This window comes from Trematomus bernacchii, unplaced genomic scaffold (assembly GCF_902827165.1).
Source record: "Trematomus bernacchii unplaced genomic scaffold, fTreBer1.1, whole genome shotgun sequence".
Classification (NCBI taxonomy): domain Eukaryota; kingdom Metazoa; phylum Chordata; class Actinopteri; order Perciformes; family Nototheniidae; genus Trematomus; species Trematomus bernacchii.
This window is the reverse complement of record NW_022987705.1, coordinates 12,816,065-12,839,643: the sequence shown is the minus strand read 5'-3', so window position 1 is coordinate 12,839,643 and position 23,579 is coordinate 12,816,065. Positions and strand designations below refer to the sequence as shown.

General features: G+C 42.5%; 1 long non-coding RNA gene across 2 annotated transcripts; it reads left to right on the top strand.

Moving 5' to 3' along the window:
• The first annotated feature begins 9,308 nt into the window (after positions 1–9,308).
• On the top strand, positions 9,309–11,476 carry LOC117490477. Of its 2 annotated transcripts, XR_004556679.1 has the most exons (4): positions 9,309–9,391; positions 9,684–9,799; positions 9,905–9,946; positions 10,378–11,476. It is a non-coding gene; the product is annotated as an uncharacterized LOC117490477 (long non-coding RNA). The 2 variants fall into 2 exon arrangements; XR_004556680.1 differs by lacking the exon at positions 9,905–9,946.
• Positions 11,477–23,579: the final 12,103 nt, after the last annotated feature.

The following is a 23,579-nucleotide window of genomic DNA, read 5'->3' as shown; positions in this document are numbered from 1 at the left end:
GGTGGTTGAAAAGACTAAACATTTATCTGCAGATCCTATCATTGACCTTCTACTTTCCCCCTATTTTGTAAAACCTTCTACTCACATATAAATCTCCACAACCTAGCCCCCATCTACATCACCGAGCTCCTTCAGGAGTACACCCCCCTCCCGCACCCTCCGCTCTTCCTCCGTAGGACTTCTCACCATCCCAAGCTCTCGCCTCAAAACCATGGGTGCTCAAGCTTTCAGCTGCTCAGCTCCCAGACTCTGGAACTCCCTGCCACTACATATCCGACAGTCTGATTCCATAACAACATTCAAAACCCAACTCAAAACCCACCTGTTCAAAACTGGCATTTTCTTTATAAACTGTACCCTGTGTCCTTTTGTGTCCTTCTGTAGTCCTTTTCCTGTTGTTTGTCTTGTTTCACCCCGGCTGATATTTCACTAAATCCACTGTTTTAATTGTTCCCTATATTGCCCTGTAGGTGTCCTTGGGTGCTATGAAAGGCGCCCCCCAAATAAAATGTATTATTAGGGTCTGAGACCTAGGTCGGCGAAGACCCTATTGAAATCGGTCGCGCAGCGACCGATAAACCTTTGACCCCCGCAACACATGTGAAAACTCACCAAATGTTGCACGCGCGTCAGAAGTGGTGCAACTTGCGATATGTAATTGGTTCCGGAACTTTGCGTAAAAAATTGCGTAGGCCACGCGCACTTCCGTTTTTAACGTAAACTCCCCCCACTTTAACTTTCACGTAAACGAACGAAACTCGCTACGCATATCTAGGGTGCGGAGACGAACAAAAAAGCCTCTTGGAGGGGTAAAAAATAACGTACAGGAAGTCGGCCATTTTGAATTTGGCGTCGGAAAAAACGCGATTTATCGCGTTTCTCGTCCTCCGCGCAAAATCTATCTTCTCCCAGGGACTTTATCCGTACGACTCGAAATTCGTCGGGGAGCATCTCCAGACATGGGCAATTCAAAGTTATCACGGAAGTTTTTTTCTTTCGCACGGTGCAGCCGTGATTTGGCGCCAAAGTTCGCGTTCGCTTGATGCTAGGCCCATCAAACGCCATGGAACACGATGATGTCATAACTCAAACTGACATGCTCACAACGCCACCAAACTTCACATGATGGTTAACACTGCGGCCCTGAACAGCTCTACGTCAAATTTTATGTTACTTAATATGGCGTTACCATGGCAACGAATCCCTCGCCATAAAACACACGGTGTCGCTGTAACTCCAAGGGACACGGTCCCATCGTCCACCAATCTTCACTTTTATATCACCGGTCCATGCCTCAACAGCTCTACGTGAAATCTGAGATCTCACCGTATGCCGTTTCCATGGCAACGCATCCCTCGCCGTAAAACACAATGTTGTCTTAAGTCAATGGAAAATGGTCCAAACTGCACCAGACTTCAGATGACAGTTAATGGTCCGGCCCTCAACAGCTCTACGCTGATTATGGGATGTCATCATATGCCGTTGCCATGGCGACAGATCCCTCGCCATAAAACACAATGTTGTCTTAAGTCAATGGAAAATGATCCAAACTGCACCAGACTTCAGATGATGGCTAATGATCCAGCCCTCAACAGCTCTACGCCAATTATGGGATGTCATAATATGCCGTTTCCATGGCAACGCATCCCTCGCCGTAAAACACAATGTTGTCTTAAGTCAATGGAAAATGGTCCCAAACTGCACCAGACTTCAGATGACAGTTAATGGTCCACCCCTTAACACCTCAATATGACAAAAGTGAGTTTTCCTCAAAAGCTGTTGCCATGGCAACGTATCCCTCGCCATTAAAATACAATGTTGTCTTAAGTCAATGGAAAAGGTTCCAAACTGCACCAGACTTCAGATGACAGTTAATGGTCCAGCCCTCAACAACTCTACGCCAATTCTGGGATGTCATCATATGCCGTTTCCATGGCAACGCATCCTTCGCCATAAAACACAATGTTGTCTTAAATCAATGGAAAAGGTTCCAAACTGCACCAGACTTCAGATGACAGTTAATGGTCCGGCCCTCAACAACTCTACGCCAATTCTGGGATGTCATCATATGCCGTTTCCATGGCAACGCATCCCTCGCCAAAAAAAAAGATGTTTCCGTTACTCCTATGAAAATCATCCAAATGGCACCAGACTTCAGATGATGGCTGATGGTCCGGCCCTCAACAGCTCTACGCCAATTATGGTATGTCATCATATGCCGTTTCCATGGCAACGCATCCCTCGCCAAAAAACACAATGTTGTCTTAAGCAGGGGCGTCGCCTGGACCTGAAAACATTCGGGGCTTAGCCCACAGTGGCGGCGGCACTACAGTGGAATATTCTACTGCAACACTCCCCACACGCACACACACACAGTACACCCGCGACTGTTACAATGAAGGCTCGGTAATCAGCTCCCCGCATATAGGCAGGGGTAAAGTGGTATTTTTTATGAGTGGGGGGCTCACCTCCTCTTTATTTACTTTTTGTTCAATGGCAACTTTCTTTGGACATGCAGCTATCTGCAGTATTGTGATGGCTCATTTTTCTCCTTGACCTTTTTGAATATTTGAACACAAGCTTTCCCTACCTTTCCTTAGCAAAGAGTTTTCAATTGTTTAGGATTAAGACTAAAGATTTAAGAAATACTTTATAAATCCACAAGGGGAAATTACATTTGTCCCAACCCTGACCCTTTTCACTCTGTTATTGACATGACATCACACACATACTTTAACCACACTCTATTCATGTTTTGGTAGCCAAGTGCATATACTGGTATGATAATTATATTCTGATTCTGATTCTGATAACTGTTTGTTTTAAAAAAAAAAATCACATGACTGAATGTTAACCAGGGTTTTCAGTCATTAACACTTTGGTTTAAAGCATCATACTCATTCTAAACAACTTTTTAAACTATTTATTGGAAGCTGTGGGGAATTAAAGCAGAAGACATGAGCGGAGAAGTATTTTGCGTTGGCTCTTTCCTGAACTTCAGTTTTTGGTGCTCCCATATCAACTGCTGAACTGGATGGTTAACTTTCTGCTGAGAAACATTTAACCTTTGTTATAACAAAATAAACAATCCATGGAATCACACGGCTAAAAATCGATAGTTCTCTTGCAGCTGCTGTGTTGCAATAATCAGATACACTTACACAAGATACAGAATTGTTGGGACACTAACACCCATACCATACATGTCAATCTGAATTAAAAGCTTGAAATAACACAAGATAAAGATTACACAAGATAATAAGTGAAAAACAAGTTAAGGTTTAGCAGCCGAAAGAAGTGAAACTTACTTACAGAACTTTGTGTTCCAAACCAGAAGTCATCATGCCAATGGCAATGATCTTGTTTTTGACTGATTCAACATGATGTTTTGTGTCAGAGAACAACAAACATGACATGGTTCTGTTACACGTTGGTAGCTTAAATACAAATACAAAATATTTGAGATTATGCAAGGGAAGGCCATGTGGCAAGACCAACCTGGTCTCACCAGAATGCGTGACTCCACCACGACTCCTTAACACCGCAGTGCGTGGTGGAGTCACGAACTTTGCTACATTTACGTGTCTGCACCACGCAAACAACCCCAATGTAAAGTGAATGAGGCTCCTTTGTCCTTAACCCTAGCCCTGAACAGCTCTACGCCAATTATGGGATGTCATCATATGCCGTAGCCATGGCGACAGATCCCTCGCCATGAAACACTGTGTTGTCCTAACTCACTGGAAAAACGTCCAAACGGCACCAGACATCAGATGATGGCTAATGGTCCGGCCCTCAACAGCTCTACGCCAATTATGGGATGTCATCTTATGCCGTTTCCATGGCAACGCATCCCTCGCCAAAAAACACAATGTTGTCTTAAGCAGGGGCGTCGCTCCTGGACCTGAAAACATTCGGGGCTTAGCCCACAGTGGCGGCGGCACTACAGTGGAATATTCTACTGCAACACTCCCCACACGCACACACACACAGTACACCCGCGACTGTTACAATGAAGGCTCGATAATCAGCTCACGGCATATAGGCAGGGGTAAAGTGGTATTTTTTATGAGTGGGGGGCTCACCTCCTCTAGGGGGGTCCGGGGGGATGCTCCCCCGGGAAGATTTTTTTTTTAAATATTGAAGTTAAATGCATCAATCTGGTGCACTTTGAGAGCAAAATGAAGAGATCTATGGATACCTCTCTCAACACCCATATGAAGCAGAACTGTAAACAGATGTACTTTTTCTTTATGGATATTTTACTAATCACTCCCCTTTTAAACTCTATTCTTGTTTTACTGCCATATAGTATTTCATAACTGTTTTTCCTTTATTCTCTTATTTTTTTTATAACTATAATGATCATATGAAGGTGTGCCGCGGAAATAATCTTTTGAATAATTTGGGACCAAACCGTTTGAGACCCACTGAGATAACTTAGACTAAAGTTATGTATCTAAACACTCAGAGAGTCCTTTAGCTCACCTGAGTCTCTCAATCTGAGAGGAGAGGACTCTCCTCCAGCTTCTTGTGGAAACAGCTCCTTATGTCCATTAGTGCAGCTAGCAAACCAGATGCTAACAACACGGTCCATGCTGGCACCGGTCCCTCCCTCCCCCCCTCTCTCTCTCTCTCTCTCTCTCTCTCTCTCTCTCTCTCTCTCTCTCTCTCTCTCTCTCTCTCTCTCTCTCACTAATGGCGCGTTTCCACTACAGCGCGGAGCACGGTTTAATGGCGCATTTCCACTACACGGTCGGCCTCGGCCACACTCGGTACGGCTCGGTACGGCTTGGCCGCGTTGGGCCTTAACAGGGCCGACTCACTTCATGCTGCGCTTCCATTACAGTTTAGGAACTGGGGTAGTTACTATAGTAACGCAGTGTAGGCGGAGCCGTGACGTCATCTTCAATGAAAACTCCAGAAACACAACACAGCCGTTAGCTGTTAGCACTCAGAGCTCACAGCTCCTTATATATGTTCAGAAACTCGACAAAAGTTAAACAAGTACACACCACAGACTGCCTGTGTCATGGTGAATACAGTCGCTGCTTTATTTATGTCTGTATAGGCCGTTGTTGTGAGTGTGGACGGTCAGAGCATATACTGCGTTAGCTTAGCCAATCTCCATCTAGAAAAACACGCATTTTAAAAGGTTTTTCGCCTGCCGTCTGTCTGCAGACTTGACAAAGCATTAATTCATGGTTTTTACTAACCGGTATCAGTATGTTGTTACTTCGGCATCATTTTGAAACGTGTATTACAATTAAATCACGGTCAAATATGTCCATCTTGTTGTAGTTCTAGCCCTCTTGCCAGCGCTCCTCTCTCTAGTTTAACATACTCAGCCCGACTCAGCCCTGTTTGTTGGCCCCGATAGAACCACAATTTTGTCAGGGCCAGAAAAGAGGTGAAAAAGTGGCCCCGCGCCGTGCCGCGCCGGCACTAGGCCTAGTGGAAGCACAACCAAAAAAGGGGGACGGCACGACACGGCACGCTTAAAGCGAGCTCCGCGCTGCAGTGGAACTGCGCCATTAGAGGGCTGTGACGTCAGCGGCCCGTCTTTGGTTGCGTTTCCACTTGGCCTAGTACCGGCCGGCGGGTCCTAATTCACCGTTTTTCTGGACTCATAAAATCGCGGGTCTAGGGCCAGAGACAACGAGGCTGAGTCGGGCTGAGTATGCTAAACTAGAGAGAGCATCACTGGCAAGGGGGCTACAACTACAACAAGATGGACATATTTGACCGTGATTTAATTGTAATACACGTTTCAAAATGATGCCGAAGTAACAACATACTGATACGGTACTGGCAACGCATCACTCGCCATAAAACACGATGTTGTCTTAATTCAATGGAAAAGGTTGCAAACGGCACCAGACTTCAGATGACAGTTAATGGTCCGGCCCTCAACAGCTCTACGTGAAATCTGAGATCTCACCGTATGCCGTTTCCATGGCAACGCATCACTCGCCATAAAACACGATGTTGTCTTAATTCAATGGAAAAGGTTCCAAACTGCACCAGACTTCAGATGACAGTTAATGGTCCGGCCCTCAACAGCTCTACGCCAATTATGGGATGTCACCATATGCCGTTGCCATGGCAACGCATCCCTCACCAAAAAACACAATGTTGTCTTAACTCAATGGAAAAGGTTCCAAACTGCACCAGACTTCAGATGACAGTTAATGGTCCGGCCCTCAACAGCTCTACGCCAATTATGGGATGTCACCATATGCCGTTGCCATGGCAACGCATCCCTCACCAAAAAACACAATGTTGTCTTAACTCAATGGAAAAGGTTCCAAACTGCACCAGACTTCAGATGACAGTTAATGGTCCGGCCCTCAACAGCTCGAGACACCTACACACACACCTCGACGTGCGGACAACAGCCTGCGGAGCGTCGAAGACCCGCTCAACGCTGCTTGCAGCTTTAATTATGATTATAATTATTAATTAATTAATTAATTAATTAATTATTATTATAATAATTCATAATTATTAATGAAGTATTGGATATTTCACCATTTAAATAAATATTTTATCTAATTTTTAAAATAAATTGTTGTTTTTTGACCTACTTACAGAGTCAGAGAGTCAGAGGCATAATAAGGATATCATTTGTGTTTTTATCGCTATTTCACTTTCTGTTAATGGATGAATTTTACAATCAGCAGTGTTCATCATCAGCTTCTTGCAGCAGGACATTTTTTGTTTGTGGGGACATACAGTCCTGTTTTAGACCAAACATTTTGTGTATTCACCTGTGAAAACCCAACATTGATGTGATCTAGCTGAACCATAAATGGATTTGGCTTGAATGCTGTCAATATTAGGTCAGTTCCAAATATCCTATTATTTTTTAAGAGATATCCTACCATGTTCAAATATGAGTTTCTATTATCATTTATCTGCCGTCCTCATAATTTGTCTTTTATTTAGTGCTAACACTTCATTTTAACCTGTTGACTGACTCGTCATTCCACTAAATTGCAATGACAGGCTAAATCTGCGACAGCCGCCCTTATTCCTTCATGTGTGAAACATGAATCTGGCAAGAGTTATTAGGAATGTTTACAGAGCATTTCACAACCTTTTGGCAGACTCAAAGTGCAAGAATGAAAAAGGAGTTATTTTTTCAACCTCAGCTGTATGTAGGCCCTGTTGGGGAAATATTTTCAAAGACCCATAACTTTGACCCAGTTTATCAGTTCATACTGTCCTGACTGAGCACACGCACCTGTAACCTTGGCTGCTGTGCTCTCAGTGTTTTGTTTCCCTGTTCCCGCCTGTTGACGTCAGCTGATAGAAGTGTTATGATTCTATCTTATGCACAATGTTGATTATTCTCTCTGAACTAGCTAAATACATGGGTCTGGGGTAGAGTTCTTCAGAATTGACGTGGCAACTCTACCGTGAAGTCAGAACCTCTGACTCTTTGACTTGTTTTGTGAATTCTCCGGCCGAAGCTCCAAATAAACCCATCAGTGTTTGACATCAAAGCTCCAGCTCTCCTCGTGTCTCATTTGAGTCGGTGACTCCTCCTGCATTGCTACACAGAAGTTTCCCCCACAGGCCCAAAATAAGTAGCTGTCAAAAGATAACATCACAGAAAGATTGAAGGAAATGTTACAGCAGTATTGCTGAAGGATTGCATCTAAATGAGGGCTGGAAATTTCCTGCACACAAGATAAAAAGACTTTAAGAATTGTATGAGTTTGAGATAATGTTATAAATTATTTTCTGAATAAAAAAAATACATAAAATGCCTTAAGGGTTGGTCTATTCTCAAATTAGACAAATGTCAAAAACAAAAATCTCAAGCATCTGGTGAGTATTTCCTGCAGCATTACACTGTGGGTGTCATTGAGATTGATTGGTTGGCAATGAAGAGGAATAAATTAATCAGTTTTTACACTGCAGGCCTCACTTTTTAGTTTGGTCCATTCAATAGATATGCTGACAATAACACTGGGTATTCAACAGCTTTCCTTTCACCTTTCACCCAGATAGATGGCTACCATGAGCCAGCAGAAACTGAGTGAACTGACCAGCTGTTACACAGCTCTCCATTTTTTCTACGTGAACCTTATCCAGATATGTTATGGATAGAGACAGAGCTGCTAGTCAACTTGTGAAAAGTAGCTTTTGTAGGCTGACAATCACAGGATTAAGTGAAATAGTTGGAATATTTGTGAGCAGATAGGATTTAAACCTTGACTTGTAACTTTAAACCTGTATATGCAAAAAGCTGCAAACATTCTTGCAGAAAAAATACAATGCAGAGGATGAAAGGCAATAAAAACACCTGGTTATATTTAAGGACAATGCATCAAATTTGAGCATGATCTATATGCAACACATATTGATTGAATATGGGTATTGATTCAACAATAAGTTGTTCATCTGTTTTTCCTGGGAGCTCTGCTAAAACAAGTGTTACATGTCAGATTCAATAGACCTACTACTTGTTGGTGCAAAAAAATTGTTATAAGGCTACTTTTCCTGCGCTGTTTGTGGGTGAATTTCATCCAGATAGGCTGCAATCAGGAGATTAAAAAAAACAAAAATAACAATGTCAGCACTGTCATAAAAGTGGTCCACAAACTGAAATTGGAGACCAACAGTAATTGGTTATGAACAACAATTTTTTATGAATTCAATAAGTTTCTATCATATTGTACAATGGTTTCCATTTGAGGTCCAATGTGATTATTGAACCAATCTGTGACTTCCTGAACCCTGCTACTCTGTTGCCAGGAATATGTGGTCACTCAGTGGACACACACCTTAACCGTGGAGCTTTGGCCACAGCAGATAAACCTGCTGAACTCAGCCGGTATAGAGAGATCAGAGCAAACAGACAGCACAGCAGCAGCCTGCAGACTGAGGGTACAGTCCATCTACTGTCAACATAATCCTTTGTACTGAATCCAAAAACGTGTTCCTCTGAGTTTGCAGAGTTTAGCATCGCGCCAGTGGAGTGTAGGGAAAGCAGGAAGATTATTTGTAATAAAAAATGTATGCAAAAACTACAGCAGCCACGTCTCCTAAATACTTTAGTTATTTGCAACAACTGTTTTGAAAGAATAATAATGGCGTATTTTCAACTATTGCTTTTATCCGTTTTTTTACCTTGACATAGTAGACCCATACACAAACCTCTGCTCCTTTCATTACATAGTTCTACCAAAAAGATGACCTGGTGAGGCTCACATACATCGGGATAAGAAAGGGTGAGAGTGAGAGAGTGAGAGAGAGAGAGAGAGTGAGTGAGAGAGAGAGAAAGAAAGAGAAAGGGGGTCGATCCAGAGTGCAGTGGTGATTCAGTCGGTAGAGAGAGGAAGAAGAGATGAGCCCGATGAGAATCCCACTCTGAAACCTGGTATTACCTAAATCCTTACTTATGTTACATGTTGTTGTAAATATGTGTGTACAATGTACATTAAGTATGTACTATATATACTCTGGAGCTGTTGCATTATTGAAACATTTGGTAAATGAATACAATGTTTTCACTGTCCTAACATGTTAGATTAGATACATTTATGGCTGCATCATTCTATTAAATTAAAACATTTAGATTTCTTGTGTATCATTTTGTATGCATTTTCCTAAATTTAGGTCACAAATTGGAATTGCAACTAGTAATGTCAATCTTATTTGTTTTCTTACAGCTCCTTTGCAGCCAGGAGCCAACTGCCACATCCTGCATTGGATGCAAGGGTCTCCACATCCAGAGAAGGATTTTACTTTTGTCCACACATCTGCAAGAACAGTTTAATCCACAAAGGTTAGTTGAAATTGGTTATGTAATTTGCCATTGAAACGCAGAAGGAAAGAGATTACTAGGAAGTGGTGCTTTGACATTTCATGTGAATTTAACAATATTTCACAGGATCTCTGCCTCCCCCTAGTGGCGACAGGCTGAAAGAACAGGGTATGTCTGAGCTGCAGCTACTCAGCACTTAAACCAAGATAAATATAACCAATTTTGCAGTATCCAGCAACTCTGCAGCATGTTTCAGTGTCTTTCAATAATAAACCCACTGAATGCACCTGCACTTCAACAAACACAAGTAACTGGCTGAAACAGAGAGCAGCTTAATAGAAAGATATTTCTATGGTTACAATAAAACTAAAGTGAATATTGGACTTACATTCATTTTGCAGAAAAGTGTATGTTAATGTTGCTGAAACGACTTACAACTCCACTACAATTTGTATTTCTTTTATTTTTTTCATCCATTTAAACATATCACAATCTCTCTGCGACACTTAGTAGGAGTCCGGACCCCCATGTTGTGAACCAATGCCCTAATCTCTTATGATATAATGTCATCTAATATAATGCTTTATTGTGATTCACAGGTCATATAGTGCCTCAAACCTGGTGTCCCTGAGACCGCAGTAAGCCAGAGTCTGTACTCGCCAGGGTTGGGTGTCGGCCATGTCTAGGCCTCTTCTCTCAGACCCCCAGGAGAAGCTCCTCAGCCACTCCATCCTCACCGCAGCCCGGCTGGCCCGCAGAGGATGGACAGAGGAAGGGAACAAGACAGGGTGGCAATTTTCCCATTTTGACTTGACTGATCAAACCTCTGTCTCCAGACCAGATGGAAATCAGGGTCAAAAACGTGCCGAGATTCTTGTGAAGGAGCTTGGGAACATGCAGGTTCACATCTTAAACAGCAGGAAGACAGCTAAGGACAGAGTGACTGGCTCTGACCAAAAGGCAGATGAAGCGAAACACACACAAGCAGAAAGAGAGATGGGTCTCTGCAGTCAGACGGGCGTCTTGGTCTGGGCCTCTGGCTGTCGCCCCACATGCAGACGCCCCAAAAGGTTTAAGGCCCCGATACTACCTGTCATCGCTGAGATGTAGAACAGCTGCCATTCGTTCCAGGACAATGTAAAAAAAAAAGCCTAAGTACTTGTGGTGCTTTTTGGTTATGGTAAGAGTTTTAGAATTTGTGTAGACTTTAATTAAACCTTGTGTTAAATGTTAAATATCCCTATAGGACCATGCATAAATGATCCTTTTAATGACACAAAAACAATGTTGTTTTAAACACCTCGTGCCCATTTGTGAAAAGTATGCTAAAAGTATTTTATAAGAAATGAAATGATAAGAAATATGTCTTATATTGAACATCATTTTTTATTTCTGATTTGATTCCATTTCATGAATTCTTTTGAAATTATTTGACTATTTTATTATAAATCATGTGACCCAGTCATGCCAGCTTAGTGCAGTATTTTATTACTACACTTTCAATGTTTAAGTGAAAATTCTGAATTTTTTGTTGATAATTATCATCTTCATTTCAAAAGACGGTTTGCCACTGGCCTAATGTTTACAAACCTAGTTTTATAATCTTATAAAAAAAACGGTATAGCCTATATGTGTTTTACCGTCTGTATAACCTTGACTTTTGAATATTTTCTAATTAAAGTCACATAGTGAAATTTCCTTTGTAATATGCACTCCTTTATTACAAAGAATCACAAGCGCTGCTTACCTCATTACCGGCTTGAAGTTTTAGTGGCGATACCATATACTGCCACAAGTGGCAGTAGTGTACAGCTAATAATAACACTGTATTAAAGGTAGGGTAGGTAAGTTTGAGAAACCGGCTCGAGATACACTTTTTGTTATATTCCATGGAATGCTCTTAACATCCCGATAGCAATGAATATCTTAAGTGCTTTGACAAAAAATCCATAAAAAAATGTCATCTGTGGAAGCCGTAGTACTGTAAAAAGGACGACCAATCATTTTAGCCGGCCCGGCTAAAATAACTGGATGGCCTACCTGCCTGTCAGCCTTCCATCTGTGCACAAACTTATCTCGTGCCCTCATTGGTCATGTGCGCGTTCGTGTGTGTTGGAGGAGGGGCTCTATAAGGAAGTGGCAGATTTTCTCCGGTTGTGTATTTTCAAATTCTAGCGATCTCGAGCCGGTTTCTCAAACGTACCTACCCTACCTTTAAGGTTAGCCTATATTACAGTACAGTACAAGTGAGTACAAATAGCCTACTTCTGGGTGTTTCATTCAAGCTCGGCTCCGTGTGTGTGGCACGAGTGAGCGAGAGAGAGAGCGAGAGCGAGAGCGAGAGCGAGAGAGATTGTTGTTGCTGCGCTAACGGATATTAGAAGCTGTTTCTACAACTCAGTGAAAGGAAAGTCCTCTCCTGTCAGATAACCTCAGCTCAGTGAGGTAAGGACTCTCTCAGTGTTTAGATAACTTTAGTCTAAGTTATCTCAGTGGGTCTCAAAACAGTTTGATCACCATTTGTATTTCCGAGGCACACCTTCATGATCATAGTTAGGCTATAAAACAATAAGAGAATAAATGAAAAACAGGTATGAAATACTATATGACAGTAAAACAAGAATACAGTTTAAAAGGGGAGTGATTAGTAAAATATCCATAAATAAAAAGTACATCTTTACAGTTCTGTTTCATATGGGTGTTGAGAGATGTATCTCTTAATTTTGCTCTATAAAGTGCACCAGATTGATGCATTTAACTTCAATAATTAAAAAAAAAAATCTTCCCGGGGGAGCATGACCCCGGACCCCCCTAGGAGGCTGGTCCGCCCCCCACTTATAAAAAATAGCGCTTTTACCCTTCCTATATGCCATGAGCTGATTATCGAGCCTTCATTGTTATAGTCGCGGGTGTAGCCTACTGTATGTGCGTGTGCCCTGCTGAAAAAACCAGCATAGACCAGCTTAAGATGGTTGCTGGTTTTAGCTGGTTTTAGCTGGTGTTAGGCTGGTTTAGTTGGTTTACCAGACTGGACAAGCTAAACCAGCATAGCCCAGCATGGATGTCATGCTGGTAGTTAAACTGGTCTATGCTGGTGAAGCTGGTATGTATGCTGGTCTACCAGCAGTCTTACTGGCAAAACTGAAACAGACACAGACAGACAGAGAGGGTGGGACACGGGGGAACGGCGAGACGGCAGTGGTTGAAACAAAGCAGTATAACACATGGTTTTGACTGGCACTAATGGTCGGGGAGTGAAGATCAGTTGAGCGTTTCTGTGAATCCACCCCCTCTGACAGCTCTGTCTACTGGGAAACGCACTAAAAGTCCTTCTGGAGGTAAGCAACACTACACAATTTCACCAAGTCTGAGAGTAAAAGCTTTCTCGAAGGTTCGTTTTGCTTTCTTACAACGTTACGTTAATGTTAAAGGTGGGGTAATTTTGGAGAAACCAGCTCGAGTGCGCTAGCATTTGAAAATACACAGCCGGAAAAAATCTGCCACTTCCTTACAGAGCCCCTCCTCCAACACACACGAACGCGCACATGACCAATGAGGGCTCGAGATAAGTTTGTGCACAGATGGAAGGCTGACAGGCAGGTAGGCCATCCAGTTATTTTAGCCGGGCCGGCTAAAATGATTGGTCGTACTTTTTTACAGTATTACGGCTTCCACAGATGACATTTTTTTATGGATTTTTTGTCAAAGCACTTAAGATATTCATTGCTATCGGGATGTTAAGAGCATTCCATGGAATATAACAAAAAGTGTATCTCGAGCCGGTTTCTCAAACTTACCTACCCCACCTTTAACTTAACCTGTTACGCACCGCCCCCCCGGTACCGGGCGGATAAACGCGTCATTTGCAGGAAACAACGTCTAAGGAATCTTAATATTTAATAAAACTATGAATGTTTTATATCCATGTAACGGGAAGAAACTCAGCTAACTGATCTTTTTAATTTTTTTTCTCCAAAAAAACCCACAATGCTAACACTCAGCCTCTGAATTATCCTCGAGCGAAAAAATGTAACCTCAAACTGCACCTAAACTCACTCATAACTCCCTTATTACTTATCCTAGATGCACAGCCAACCACTCGATTAGCATCTCCTGGAGACACAGAATCTGGGGGTGCCCACCTCAACACTCAGTGATAAACATTTGCGACGCTATAAACGAAAGCGTACATCATAACATGTGGAGCTAGGTAGCTAGAAACGCTAACATGGCTTACCTTGGTCAAAACTGGTCTTCAATGGCATTAAAACGATAAAAAAACGATCCTGCAGTTAATCCATAGGTTCATCCAATGTATCTGTGCCCTCTTTGAAATTATTTCTGATAATCCATAAGCAATAAAACTGCTTTTTAGTTTCCAAATGCCAGAGCTAGAGATAGGTCCACTCTGATGCTAAATTACATGCGCAAAGCCCCCACCTCTTCTCTTCACAACGTGTGTGTGTGGGGGCCTCCCCCTTCGATTCTATTGGCTCTAACGGTCAGAAAGAGCGTTAAAAAGCATCAAAATTGACCAAGGGGGGCCAGAGATATGGAAAAAAAAACATTTTCACCCAAATCACCTCAGAGGTGGGGTGGTTTTGGCTAAACCTCTCTAAAAAGGTCAAATGTCAATCTTGATTCAGGGTACTTATTATATGTTGTACTTTGGATTCCTAAAGCTTTTAGTCTACTAACCCATCATCCAAGGGTAGTTTTCACTATCTGTAAAAAATAATTTTTGGACGGACACTATAATTTACAGTTTTTTACTATGTAAAATCTGAATTTTCTTTAAAATAAAAAACATCTATATTGATTCTGACACTTCTACATCCAACTCGCAGGTGTAACCTTGCTTTGATAAAAGAAATTATTCATATAACCCTTTTAGAAGTTAAGTTGTAGTCATTTGTTTTGGGCATGTCATTTTCGAGCCTGAAACATGAAAAACAGGCTTGGTGCTTAACAGGTTAACCTTACATTTGCTAGGAGGCTATTGTTACTTCCCATGCTCTTACTTTGAAAACCATGCGTAAATGTCGTCATCAGCAGGCCATCACGTGGTTTCCGAAAATAACCGAGTGACACGAGTAGATTTTAGCCGAGACCGGCGGAAAGGTTGTCTCAAAACTCTGTGTGTGTAAAAAGACGATCCACAAGCAGAGATTTGTGATCCACAAGCAGAGATTTGAGATCCACAAGTGCATTTTTGGTCGACAAATACAAAATGGATTCACAAATGCCTGATCGAAAGTTGTAAATGTTAAAGAGATATTCAAAGATCTTTTTTTATTTGTAACAATATTTTGCGTATTTGCAGATCCGTTTTACATTTGCAAATGTATTTGTGAGTTTGCAAATCTTTTAAATGCATTTGTGGATGGTGTTTTACATTTACAAATCACATATTTACACACAAATTATTTTTATGTTCACACAAATAATTATGAGACATATCTATGCCCATAATAGCCAGGCCTCGCTACATGTAAAACTCCTTGCTTACAACATGTTATGTGTGTTTGCCACACACTGCTGTTTATGCTTTGCTCACCAGGTGTCACTCTTTGCCCATCGCACATTTTACACTGCTGAGTTAGAGTACATCGAATAGGATCTGTCACATTATCTGTTACATGTAATACATGTCATTCAATAAAATACAGTGTAAACACCTTATGTGAACATGTAGCACGTGAAGCTATAGCAAGCCACCTTTCCCACAAATACCACCAGCATCAGAATAATAACTCTTATCATAAATCTGCCTTGTTGACACAACAGGGCGTCTGTGTTGAGCGAAACACAGAGCTATTTAGCTTACATTGCTGCAAAGCTTGAGGAACAACACGCCAACAATCAAATGTTCACACCTGTGCAGTTAAAAAAAAAAAAAGGCTGTAAAACTATGATTTAGTTATTACACTAAGAGAACTGAATGTCTGGCATGTCACACATCCTGACAACCAGAAACCAGTTGTAGAAAACAAATGATAAAGCAAGCTTGAGGAATGTGTTATCCAACTTTAATTTATAGTGTTGGAGACATTGTCATGTGAATGTGTCGTCAGTGCACAAAATATGTTTTCTTGTTCAAACTGGAAACACCAGCATCATGTTTGGAGTGTTGCATGATGACAAAATGACTTCAGAAAACCAATAATCTGTACCTCCACCCATTCATTTAGCAGAGGTTAAGGTTTTCCAGATGTTTCAAGTGCGTCTGTACGCTGAGCCTCATCCTGCGCTTAGCTCAGGCTGGTAAATTGGAAAGGTCACAAGGTCAAAGATGCTCCCTTGTTTTTGCAGAGATGATTTAGAGGACACACACAGGAGAGGTGATGCAGTACATGTGTATATGAGCTGTTATACTATCTGACTCTTAACTTGTGCGTGAGCCCCAGTGATTGAAAGCGAACACACACGGAGCAGGTTTGGGGTTTCAGACGCTTTAATCAAACCTCATCAGCTGAGCTCTGGGGCTTGACGGTTGACTCCAGCCATTTATTCCACCCTGGTGGGAGTTGAAACAACACAGTAAGATACAGAAGAAGCAATGCAGTGTGTGTGTGTGTGTGTGTGTGTGTGTGTGTGTGTGTGTGTGTGTGTGTGTGTGTGTGTGTGTGTGTGTGTGTGTGTGTGTGTGTGTGTGTGTGTGTGTGTGTGTGTGACCAACACACTCTCACTCCCTAAGCATCCAGGAGCGACGCTTGGTCAGGGTCCCATGGCGTCCAGTTGTGACGCGCCGAGGCTCCTTCAGCTTCATAAACGGACGCAAAGAGCTTTCAACTGATTGCAATGTATTCCCATCGGCGTCGGTATTTGACGCTTAGGGAAGCACAGCATTCGTTTGTGTCGGAGGCTGTTAAAGGCAATGTGAGCGTCCATTCCCATTGGATAACGGAGAATTGTACACCCGGAAGTAAGTATTCCCCTTACTGTCGATTGATTTGACAGTGATATCTCCACTACTCATCAACTCAAAAACACCAGATTATCTTTGTTAATTAAACGACATTGATAGGTTTTAGTGTGTGTTCAATGCTTTTGTCACGTTTTCCCCTTCAATTCTGAGAAACAAGTCGTTTTCTATGAGTTTTGGATAGCTGAAGACATTAGATTACCCACAATCCTCTGTAGCAACCATAGACTGTATAAAACAATTAAATAATACATTATTCCGAGTGTGCTTGCTTTTCTCTTTGAAAGTCATCACATAACGGCATTGTAATGCACGTTTCGGCTGCATTAAATATGACATATCTGCCAGTTAACTCTGCCCTGATGACAAGACTTCTAGACAAACAGGAACTGCCGCCAAAACTGAAAACTTGACGTGGATCTTAAATATATAAGCAATTAAACAACATCTTACATTTCTTTTCACACAATACCTCTCCTTGCAGTATCAACACTAATTCGGCTGACTTTTATATTTGATCCAATTGGTAGATAGGCTGTATTTACGCCATAACGGTGCACAGCTGATAGAAAGGGACACCTACTGGTTAAAGCACGTTATTGCATTTTATAATTGTATTATTAGATATTAATAGGATCCCTATAAAGTATATTCTTTACTCGTCGTTATTCTCTACTAATAGTTAATTAAAGACTGTATATAATGACTATTTTGCACATCCCATTCAAGATTTCAAGATTTTCTAAGGTTTATTGACATTAAAGACTGTATATAATGACTATTTTGCACATCCCTTTCAAGATTTCAAGATTTTCTAAGGTTTATTGACATATCATATTATACACAACTACGGTGTAGTTATGCAATGAATGAAAAACTTGGGTCACAGGTTCCTCAACAGTGCATTACAAGCAGAGATGGGGTCGTTACAAAAAAAAAGTAATATATTACATATTACATATTACTTTTAAAAAAAGTAATATATTACACTACTTCGTTACTCTCTACATAAAGTAACTTGTTACTTTACTCGTTACTTTACTCGTTACTTTACTCGCAGGGCCGGCCCGCCCCTCCCTACAGGCAGATCACGCAGACTGCTAAAGTTTCAAATGTTCTCTTTAGTTCAGTTTCCATTGTCGCATAAGACTGATCCAGATAGCTCTGACTATGGCTGTCCTCTGTCTCCTGCTATCTGTATTTTGTGCAGTATATCTCTGAACGATGCGATGGTGATTCCACTGTGCAAATGGGCAACATTACCTCTACTATGAAGGATGCTACAAGCCTGTCCATCTCTGCTTCGGCGGCGGCGCACTCACAACACTCCTCACTCTGGGTTCGGGGGTCCTTAGCTATTAGCTTGATAGCTTCACCTTAGCATGTGTTCTTTGCAGGTGTTTGTTGAGGTTTGACATGGTGTTTGCAGCAGTGTATAACAGCTTCTGGCCTGGACACAGTTTGCACCTCACCGTCACATTCCTGTCTATTCTTCGGACGAACTCAAAATATTGGGCATACCTCCACCCCTCGAAAGTTATCGCTGACTCTGCCATGTTTATGCAGCACTGCACGCGGAGATGTGGACGCGCAAGTTGCGCAGATTACGTACATATAAACCTGCGGTGGAAACCCCTCTTGTCTGTCAGTGTGATTATGACTGATTTTATAAAAGTAACGAAGTAACGCGTTACACTACTCCGTTACCGACAAAAGTAATATTATTACAGTAACGCTGTACTTTACTTTGTAACGCGTTACACCCAACTCTGATTACAAGACATCTATCAATATGTGTGTACCTCCACCATTACATTGTCATATTCTGCACATTTCTTATACTATCTACATACATCTTAAGAGTATAATACATATGTATAATATCAGTTAAAACAAGTGCTTACACATAGTTAACATGGCAGGAAAGCAATATATTAGACGTTAAGTACTTTGTCAGGCTTAATATTTATCTGTAGATACAAATGTCACTGTGTGTGCTGTGTGCTCTGCATGTGTGACCATCAAAGAGGGTTTCATCCCTCCATATTCATCTTCTCTACCCCCAAAGCTTTTTTCTTATTCAAAAGAAGACCTTAACTTAAAGTATTCTTTAATGTTTAAATAAAGCCTTATTTGTTTGTCTGTTTTGCACATCCTCCTATTAATATCTAGTAATAAAATTATAAAATGCAATAACGTGCTTTAACCAGTAGGTGTCCCTTTCTATCAGCTGTGCACCGTTATGGCGTAAATACAGCCTATCTACCAATTGAATCAAATATAAAAGTCAGCCGAATTAGTGTTGATACTGCAAGGAGACGTATTGTGTGAAAAGAAATGTAAGATGTTGTTTAATTGCTTATATATTTATGATCCACGTCAAGTTTTCAGTTTTGGCGGCAGTTCCTGTTTGTCTAGAAGACTTGTCATTAGGGCTCTATAAAAAGAGTTAACTACGGCAGATATGTCATATTTAATGCAGCCGAAACGTGTATTACAATGCCGTTATGTGAGGACTTTCAAAAAGAAAAGCAAGCACACTCGGAATAATGTATTATTTAATTGTTTTATACAGTCTATGGTTGCTACAGAGGATTCAAATCAAATCAAATCAAATCAGGTTTTATTTATAAAGCACATTTAAAAGCGATTTTTGGTCGAGCCAAAGTGCTGTACATGTAATAAAAACACATTACTACAAAACACAATAAATGACAATAAATTACAACAGATATATCTTAAAAAACAAAATAAGAATAAAACACACGGAAAAGTCAGGAGTCATGCTCCGCTCTAACTAGAAAGCCAGAGAGAAGAAGTGTGTTTTTAGTTTTGATTTAAAAACCCCTAGGGTCTGGGCCGACCTCACATGGAGGGGCAGAGTGTTCCAGAGCCTAGGGCCAGCTGCTGAGAAGGCTCGGTGCCCTCGGGTTTTTAGCCTGGTCTTGGGCACTACCAACAGCAGCTGGTCAGCAGACCTTAAAGCTCTGGCTGGGGTGTAGCGCTGGAGCAGTTCAGTTATATAAGCCGGAGCCAGCCCATTTAGGGCTTTAAAAACAAATAAAAGGATTTAAAAATCAATTCTGAACCGAACTGGAAGCCAGTGTAGTGAGGCCAGAATAGGGGTGATGTGGTCGCGCTTTTTGTGACCAGTCAGCAAACGTGCAGCAGCGTTTTGGACTAGCTGTAAGCGTTTGATTGAGGCCTGGTCCATACCCACATACAGAGCGTTACAATAGTCCAGTCTCAAGGTTACAAAGGCGTTAATAACCCTTTCTAAGTCTTTAAAAGATAAATACGACTTGGTTTTGGCCAATAGTCTTATTTTAAAAAAGCAGGATTTTACTACGGTGCTGACCTGCTTGTCGAATTTAAAAGTGCTGGTGAAGGTCACTCCAAGGTTCATGACCGAGGGGAGGATGTTTTTTTTTATAGAGCCCAGAATATCAACCGGAGAGGCTGGAGGTTGCGGTTCAAAAAAGATGACCTCGGTCTTGCTCTCGTTGAGGTTGAGGAAGTTTTTGCTCAGCCAGGATTTTATCTCTGCTAAGCAGTCCATCAGCTGCTGTAGTGAGTGTGTGACATTTGCTTTGAGAGTCAGATAGATCTGTACATCGTCGGCGTAGCAGTGGAAGGGAATGTTATGTTTTGTGAGTATTGAACCTAGGGGCAGTATGTACAGTAGAAAAAGGATGGGGCCCAGAATCGAGCCTTGGGGAACCCCACAGGTAAGAGGGGCTTTGGCAGAGGAGAAGGCACCTAGCTGTACCGAGAAGCTACGGTCTGTCAGGTAGGACCTGAACCATGCAAGGGCAGAGCCTGTGATGCCAGCGGACTGTTCAAGCCGTGACAGCAGGATGCTATGGTCCACAGTGTCAAAGGCAGCTGTCAGGTCTAACAGCACCAAGACAGCTGGGCTACCTGAGTCGGCGGCTAGGAGCAGATCATTAAAAACTCTTAAAAGGGCTGTTTCAGTGCTGTGCATGGGTTTGAAGCCAGACTGGAACTTTTCATGGATTCCATGCGTGGTTAAAAAAGACTGCAGCTGGGCGTAGACTACTCGCTCCAGGGCTTTTGATAAAAAAGGTAGCTGGGAGATGGGCCTAAAATTTGCGAGAATGGAGGGGTCGAGATTTTTCTTTTTAAGTAGTGGCTTAACCACGGCATGTTTGAAGGCAGCTGGGACACATCCTGAGGTAAGAGAGGTGTTTAAAAGTAATAAAATACTTGCTCCAACTGAATCAAAAACATCCCTGAGAAGGCGAGAGGGAATGCTGTCTGAGGTGCAGTTTGTCGGCCGCAGGTGCTTGACTACATCCGAGAGAGAAGAGAGGGATACAGGCTCAAAGTGGTCGAGGACAGCAGGGCACAGAAAAGGAGCAGGATCTGGGATAGCACTAGTGTGGGCTAGCCTAAGAGCAGATACCTTTTCAATAAAAAATGTAAGAAACTTATCACAGAGAGTAGTCGATGGGACAATAGAAGAAACATCACAGGGATTAATGATCGAGTTGAGGACATTAAAAAGAACTTGAGGTTTATGGCTGTTTTTGGAGATTAACAGAGAAATGTGCTCTGTTTTGGCTGCTTTGACTGCCGTCTGGTAGTCAGAAAGGCAAGCACGAAGGATTTCTAGGGAGACATGGAGTTTATCCTTTTTCCATTTTCTCTCTGCACGCCTGCAAGCGCGTCTGAGATCACGAGTACAGTCATTGAGCCACGGCTCTGATAGAACTTTGGTGCGTCTAAGCGTAAAAGGAGCAACAGAATCCAGTATTAGTGTACATGTCGAATCAAACATAGAGATAAGCTCATCAGCATTAAAAGCACAGTTCACATCTAATTTACAGATCGGAGAAGCATTAAAAGCATCAGAGAACTGTGAGGCAGTCAAGGGGTTAATCGAACGCAGACGACGCGCAGGGGCACGTGATTCGACTCCTGCGGAAGGGATGGAGGTTGTAAACAGAACCGGTAAATGGTCTGAGATACGCGTTGCTGCACATATTTCATCCACAGACACAGACAGTCCAAACGATAATACTAAGTCCAAAGTGTGTCCTTTTTCGTGTGTTGGGCCAGCCACGGACTGAACGAGACCAAAGGAATCAAGGAGATTTAAAAAGTCCCTAACCAGAGGTTTGGACTCGCAACACACATGGACATTGAAGTCTCCGGAGATCAAAACACGATCATATTTCACCATGATCCCGGACAGAAAGTCAGAAAAGTCATTTATGAAATCCTTATTACACTTTGGCGGACGATACACGACTGCGCAGAGTATAGGCGAGGCCGGGTTCAGTTCAAAAAGCTGCAACTCAAAGCTGGCATAGCTAGATACAGGGTGAAGCAATCGGCATTGGAGGTTAGCTCTAAACACTGATGCTATGCCCCCACCATGGCCAGTGGCACGGGGGGAGCTGAAGAATGTACAGTCAGGAGGAAGAAGTTCAGAGAACGGTGTATACTCGCCAGCGTGAGCCCAGGTCTCCGTCAGGAACATAAAATCCAGTTCACGAGAGGTGAAGAAGTCGTTTAGTAGGAACGTTTTGTTTGCTATCGACCTAGCATTTAGCAAAGCCATGCAAAGTTTTCGCTCCGGGCTTGCCGAAGGTGTAGTGCGTCTCAGCTGACGAAGATGTGCGTGTTGAACGCCGCGCGGGCCGGGAGCAGTCAGTCGGGCAGGAGGAGCTGCCAGCGGGCCCCTCAGAGTCCGGAGCTCCGGAAAAACGGGGCGAATCCACCGATCCCTCACTTGGCGTGCAGCGGGAGGGCCGAGACATCCGAGGCGTGGATAATTCACAGAAGAAGCCGTCAGGTATGCCTTCAGATGGACCAGTGTACCACCACGCTTTCCCCGTCGTCGAAAGCGCTTTCGGCGAGGCAGGATGCAGTGTGACCGGCGTAGGTAAGTGGGGATATCCGACAGTAGAGGGGGGGGGGGACGATTTATGGTTGCCAGATGTAGGTTTGGGCAGCAATATCAACTCCAGTGAGGGTCTGAGGTGGAGGAGAGCTTGGCGATCATAAACGAGCAGAGCAGAGACATTCTGACAAACATAAAACAAAAACAGGACAGCTAAAGTTAGAGAGCTTAGCGAGCGGCGAGCCGACACAGGCGCCATCTTGAATCACGTCACTTGAAACTTATCTTATATAGGATTGTGGGTAATGTCATGTCTTCGGCCATCCAAAACTCATAGAAAACGACTTGTTTCTCAGAATTGAAGGGGGAAACGTGACAAAAGCATTGTACACACACTAAAACCTATCAATGTCGTTTAATTAACAAAGATAATCTGGTGTTTTTGAGTTGATGAGTAGTGGAGATATCACTGTCAAATCAATCGACAGTAAGGGGAATACTTACTTCCGGGTGTACAATTCTCCGTTATCCAATGGGAATGGACGCTCACATTGCCTTTAACAGCCTCCGACACAAACGAATGCCGTGCTTCCCTAAGCGCCAAATACCGACGCCGATGGGAATACATTGCAATCAGTTGAAAGCTCTTTGCGTCCGTTTATGAAGCTGAAGGAGCCTCGGCGCGTCACAACTGGACGCCACGGGACCCTGACCAAGCGTCGCTCCTGGACGCTTAGGGAGTGAGAGTGTGTTGGTGTGACAGGTCCAGTGCCTCCAACCAGGTAATGAGCCAGAAAAAATATATTAAAGGTCTCCTATTATACTCTTTTTCATCAATATATTATAAGTCTCAGATATATACAAAACATGTCTCTGAAGTGTTTGGTTCGAAATACCAAACAGATCACCCATTGTAGCATCCCATAAACCCCTCTGTTTCAGCCCTGTTTCAAATGTGCTGATTCTGTCTGTTACTTTAGATTAAAATAAGGTGCCACTCCCCACGC